The following is a 7269-nucleotide window of genomic DNA, read 5'->3' as shown; positions in this document are numbered from 1 at the left end:
AGCCCGTTTTAAAATGGAAATCAATAGTTGGCGTCCTCTCACAGAATAACACCTCCACGGTTGGAGGATGCGCTCAAATATTTGCACCTTCAATATTGGCAACTCAGTTAATGTCTGCAAAAGCATACACAGACGACAGCGAGGTTTCTTCAGACTGAGCCCATACATCAGCGACATCGGCGACATCAGCGACATCGTGGGCGCTGAGTTAGATCAAGCTAGTTACGGTGATGAGTGTGGTTGGGATGTTGTGGATACAGATCTCACCCCCACTCCCCACCCATCACAAACAGTTGTCTTCTGTGACTTACAAATATTCAGCTCCACGCTAAGCCTTAATACAATTTATATCCAATTTTCTCTCTCTTTTTGTGTTGTTTCTTATTATTCATGACTGATAAAAAATATCTAAAATGAAAATCTCAACATTACATTAACAAACTAACAAAATACAAGATAAATATATTTTTTGTATTATGAATCATGATATTACATTATCAAAAGTAAAACGTTTTAGTCTGTATATAAAAGGCAACTCTTTAATGCTAATATCAAGTTGCTTGTCACCATAATGCTTATAGTTTTCAAGTTTTTATTCCATGGAGTTTCATAAATTATGCATGAATCTTTAAAAGAAATTAAAAAGTAAAAAAAACGTTTTTAAAAAACCCCTGCTGAGTATAACTATTATTACGACTTCATTCCTAACAGTTCAGATACTTGAAACAAAACTACGAAACTATAATTTGTACAAATAAAGTAAAATTTGAAGTCATTCTTAATTATGAGGTATATTGTTGTTACACATTCATTTATAATGGTTCATTATGGCATGGACCTTTTTGGCCAGTTGAAATGGCTGGCCCCAGCACGCGTCGTAGTTATTTTGATACAGTCGTTACCTGGATATTATAGCTGCATAATTATATGTGGATGTTACTTTGAGAGTGTCTAATTGATAACACAGGGTGTTCATCTTTAAACGAATTAGCAAATGGATTTTCTATTCGGAAGGTAAAGTATAATACATCTGTTTTACAAAATACCATTGCAACTTGGATGGTGTAACGTAAAGTTCAGTATTTTAACTCTAGTGGGTAAGCAGTGCTGGATAAATGATACAAACACTTATAATCAATCTAGTGGTTGGTCTGGAAACAGAATGTGCTTGAACAGCACAATTTAAGGAAATTTTTGATGACTTGTTTTATCTTTTTATAAAATTCAAATCTCTAACTGAACCAATTACTCTCCTCTATGTAAGACCTAACCTGTTTATTACACGCCATAAAACAATACTAAATTAAGCAAGATAAAACAAAAATTACCACAGATCCATACACAGTGTTATGACAACTAACTTTTGGACTGCTATTCCGTTCATATAGGCTATATTTGTCTAACACTTAGTAGTCGATTTTCCTTTGTGCTGTGGTGCCATTAAACATTCGTTCATTCATTCATTCGTTCATTCATTCCAAAACTCCATCACCTCAGTCTTCTCATATATACATATACCATGCGTCTAATCTCTAATCCACACACACCAGTAAAGTGTTCGAACCCGCGCACGCACGCACGCACGCACGCATGCACGCACGCATACGCACACACACACGCACCACATAAACGTATAGAATACAGTTTCAAATTACACATGTGTGTAAACTGGTTAAAATCAGTGTTTACAGGACTATAACATACCCTGTTTATCCATGTGCTGTGTATAGGATCGATCCGTTGAGAAGTCGATGACTGTGGTCACACAGACAAGTGGACTAGGTGTTTGTGGAGATTATCTTCTGGTATCCTCACTTTGTTTACCAATATCCGCGGTCACGCTGACCTCTCTCACAGTCACAACACAACGGTTGTCAGTTTTTTGTCTTGTCCACGTCTTACAGACACCACATACCTGCATGTTTTGTGGGGTGGAGGGTTTGGGGTTGTTCTTGGGGCTTTTTTTTAGGTGTTTTGTGGGTTTTGTGGGTTTTATTTGTTGTTGTTGTTTTTGTTGTTGTTATTGTTTCGAAGGCATTAGTATTTTGAATTATGTTTGTATATATTCTACGAAGAACTCCTGTTGTCATCTTGTCACTGTAAATACCCATTGTACAATAATTTATCATATACTGTCGTTTGACGACCTAAGTTTACCGAAATAAAGTTTCAGCTTTTATCAAGTATCCTTTTATTTTTCATTTTAACATTAAATATTTCACCATATTGTAACATATTTATGTTCCAGTGATCGATTCTAATCGATAATTGATAGATAGCGCTCTACCGATGTGAATATCGATTATAAAATCCCGAAATCAATTGTCGTGGAAAATGTTAACTATAATTGTTACTAAAGTTATATAAATATTCTGCGGTTAGGTTTGTTTTTATGTGCAAGTAACATAAAACCCATACAATGAGTAAGTGTTAAAAGTTAAAAAAATTAATAGCGATTTGTAGAACCTATCCCACTGAGCACGACCGCGGGTCTGTAGTCTTAATAACTCGAATCATTCTTAAATTCATATACATGTTACAACGACCACGTTTGTTCCTGTAATTGAGTAACTTTGTCGTTATATCGAAATTGTCGTTCTACTGAAATTGCCGTTATAAAAATGTGTTTTGTTTAACGACACCACTAGAGCACATTGGTTTATTAATCGTCGGTTATTGGGTGTGAAACATTTTGTAATTCTGACATACAGTATTAAAGAGGAAACCCGCAACATTTTTCCATTAGTAGCAAGGGATCTTTTACATCAACCATCCCAGACAGGATAGCACATACCATGGCATTAAATATACCAGTCGTGGTGCAGTGGCTGGAACGAGAAATAGCCCAATGGGCCCACCGACAGGGACCGACTACAGACCATTATTAAATATATTATTATTAATCAAGGCGCATTCACTGTCATTCTAATATTCCCATGGTTCAAGACATCTACAATTGGTACCTACTTCGGTTATAAAATGTCATAAAACTAGTAGACTTGATTGTTCGAACATTAATGCATCTTAACTTCCTTTATAATTAATGGTATATGTATTTTTTCTTATATATCTGGAACGCTTATGTTTCCAATAATAATTTTTCCAAAGGAAAACATATTATAACATTGCCGAAATGAAATATAATTAATCTCGTACAGCCTACCAAGATGATTCCTAGAATATATTACAGTATACCTATATTGGCTCGGATAACGGAAAACAAACAAATAAACAAACAAAAATAAAATATGCTCTTTATTTGCTTCCATATAAATTATATAATTATCATTTCTTAAGTTTTAATGTAAATAGATTTTTTTTTAAAGACTGCCATTTTTAACAGGAATCAACGCATTTGTGAGCAGTGAAACCATCCCTATAACAAAAAAAAAAAGAAGAAAAAAAAAAAAGAAGTTTAACCTATACAGTTTGATGATAATTTGTTACGGAACTTTTTATCTCCATTGACATTTAAAAAACCCACAAATGTTATGCGAGTTGATTATGGGTTAAACTGAATGATATGTTTTTTATATGAGTTTTTACATTATTCATTTGATTACAGAGTTGCACGCTAAAGATTGTCAAAGTTGTTTTTAACCAAATCTAGTTAACAAATACGTGTAGCCAGAGGTACAAAATACATGAGACGGTACCTATACCCATCACAAAATGATTTATGCCTGTGGCTCTAATTCGTAAAATAATAAGCTTATTTTTAAAAAATGTATAAAGACCTATTTATGAGCTCCCAACCCCTTCACCTCGCTATCTTCCCACGCCATATAACCGTAAATAAAATGTGTTGAGTGCTTCTTTAAATAAAACATTTCCTTCCTTCCTTCCACCTCGCTATCTAAGCTTAGTCTACGGCATTTTCTTTCTTTTTTTCTAAAAAGCAAACATACATTTTGGTTTTAATATTTTATTTCCTTCTATAGAATTTCCGTATATTGTAATTATAGTATTGGTTTTCAATGTCCATTTTTCTTTTCGTTTCTTTCTTTCTTTTTTTTTCTCTTTTTTTCATTCTTCTTTTTTTTTAAATGTTTTTATTCGTAAATATATATGTATAGGTGTGTCACTAGAATTTTTATTCAGCACAAAATTCCAACATCATGCTATTGAAAGTGGTTGAACTCGTATTCAACTTGGTTTGATCTCGAGTGCGTTCCACTTCTCTGCAAGGATGCTCTAGTTTACTGTTTATGTCCACGTGGGTATCTGGTCAGTTTATTCTTGCTTCCCACTACTTCCTCCGACCACGTCTGGCGCACCGTTTAATCTAAACATTTATACCTGAATATATCACCGGCAACGCTGACTGCAGTAAAACATCGCCGTTTGAAAGGCTCGTGGTATCGTTGTCGTTTAATTTCGATCCATCCTCTGTAAACTAAATCTCAAATCGAGCAATCTCGTTTACATTTACTCCTCACAAAACTCATTCCTGTACTTTGTTATAGGAATGATCAAAATGTTTGATGATCGCGAGGAATGTGCTATAGGACTGATCAACATGTTTGACGATTGTAAGGAATGTGTTAAAGGACTGATCAATATGTTTGACAATCGCAAGGAATCTGTTATATGACTGATCAACATGTTTGACGATCGCAAAGAATCTGTTATAGGACTGATCAACATGTTTGGCGATCGCAAGGAATATGTTATAGGACTGGTCAACATGTTTGACGATCGCAAGGAGTATGTTATAGGACTGATCAACATGTTTTACGATCGTAAGGAATATGTTATAGGACTGATCAACATGTGAGGTCATCATCAGATGTAAATGATATTCAACTATTCAAGAGAATTAACGTGCACATTCAGAGCAAGCTGTTGTAGCGCACGCCTGCCCTGGGCACAGGTGCCGGCCTCGACCGGTTTTTCAGTCCAGGACTGGAAAGGGGTGGGGTGGGTTGGAGGGGGGACTGCCTGCACTGACAGGTGCAAGGGAGCACCAGCACTCCTACCGGAGCCGGTAACAGGCGGAGGGTGGTATGGTACTATGGAATTTGGAATGTCCCGTAGGATGAAGCCAAAGAGAATGGGTGCGCATTTTTGATGAAGGAAGTTAGGCGCATTTTTGAACGGTCAGCCGAACGACGAAGATAGGGAGCTACGTAGGCCTATAGTTTTAGAAATTAGTAAGCCGAGAGTAGCTCGTGTAAATAATATAAGAAGCATGACAATAAATAAAATTTAAAATCTTGACTGTTGTACATTTAATCCAAGTGAGTAAGTGGATTTTTAACAACACGTCAACATGTGAACAACATATTGGCTATTGGGGAATAAACAAAGATATGTGCCAAAATAACATATAAAAAAACACTAACTACAAGCCAATACTGTTTTATTTAGAAAAACTCGAATTTACATTAGTTAACTAAAACACCATATCATTTGTAAGACTTGGCCTCATAAGCTGGTGTCAGTTTGTTGATGCCAACTACCTAAAGCGGTTGATTTGGGAAGGATACATGCAATCTTCTTCATATATATACCTATAAATGTGTACAACCTTATGATGTCTAGTCCAGCACAGGATTGTCCACAAATAGTCAGATACATTTGATGCAAAGAGGCACGAGTATCCTTCATTCGTAGTAAGTGTTTGAGGTACAAGACTGATCAGGATTGGACAAATCAACAGTGGCCCATGGGATTATACGCAAGAAGATACATTAACAGTCACTTCAGTGTCGGTTGGGCTATTTATGTTGTACTTTGAGTAAGAGTAGTGTTAACCAATATTTCATAATTAACTTGAATTTACAGTAATCAGGACTCTGCAGAAGAAATGCATTTGCATTTGAACATGTCAGCTATTGAAAAAAACGCATAACTGGCATTCCTGGTTAGAATTCGTATGGCAATCTAATTAAAATTAGCTCCACTATTACATGTGAATCTAAAGACAGCCAGTTGGAGCTCATGTCCACCAATCAAAACCTTACTTGCAGAATCATGCCAGTGATTTAAAACTAACAACACTGCGTAGTCCCTAATGTCCAGGTAACATTTCGTCTGTAAATAATAATTTAAATATTGTCCAATCACACTTCGCCTTTTATAACGTTATTTGGGAGCATACAAATTCTAAAAATATCGGGCGAGTCTATTTTAGTGGCCGCAGTACAGCGAACCATACCAATACGTACGGGGTGGGTTATCAGTCTTCAATTTTACATTAAAAATTATTTATTTATTTATAAAATAAAATAAAAATAAATCAGTCTTCAGTTTTACATTACAAATTATTTATTTTATAAAATAAAACATGTTTTAAGGCATTCGTAATTCACACGAAACATGTCGTATACCCTCAGGATAATTCGGAATGTTTTCAAATTATTTTTAAATCACTGGCATGATTCTGCAAGTAAGGTTTTGATTGGTGGACATGAGCTCCAACTGGCTGTCTTTAGATCCACATGTAATAGTGGAGCTAATTTTAATTAGATTGTTCGTATGGGAGATGTTTTTTCTTTTTTCTTTGTTGTTTTATTTCCTTCAGTGAAACTTTCATGTGCCAGGTAGAGAAGGCATTTCATTAGGATATATTCCACCAAAACAAACTGAATAGATGGAACCAGTAATTTACATAATTGTACATACAGCTGCATTATGTATATGTATATCTATTATTTTAATCAACATATGACCATAACACCTGACCTTTAAAATATATAACAGGACACATCTATGACTATCCTAGTTCCGCATAAAAATGGTTACATCTAATTTTAGTGGCACACTGTTAATGTTACAATTACAGTATATAGTAATTAACTGGTACACTGGTACTAGTTTAAATCTCGTTTTGACGTTTTGGCTCTTTAAACTTGGACCCTGTGAAATGCTATTTGGAATAGTACTATGTGTAAGTTGCTTTAAATTTGTCCTTGATATTATTCAAAGATTTTCTTAAACATCATCCTGAGTTATGGAATGACACTTAGGTTTACAACCAACCTATTAGCTGCTATTTTAAAGTTCCACCTACGCAGAACAAAAGACAGACTGTTAGATACAAACCACATGGGTCCGTTCACCTGTGTTTATTAAAATAACTGAAAACAAGCATGTTCCCTTCAGTAACTATCAGTATAAATCAATGTGATAGTAACAGTGATGTGTTTTATACTGGTAGCTGATATATTGACAGCGTGTCCACTAACTTACCATGTTGTCCGCTATGTTACTGAAGTATCTAATAAATTCATTAAGGCCAGTTATCCAGGATTACACTTTAAATAT

Source organism: Gigantopelta aegis, chromosome 9 (genome assembly GCF_016097555.1).
Source record: "Gigantopelta aegis isolate Gae_Host chromosome 9, Gae_host_genome, whole genome shotgun sequence".
Classification (NCBI taxonomy): Eukaryota; Metazoa; Mollusca; class Gastropoda; order Neomphalida; family Peltospiridae; genus Gigantopelta; species Gigantopelta aegis.
Note: the sequence above shows the minus strand (reverse complement) of the source record.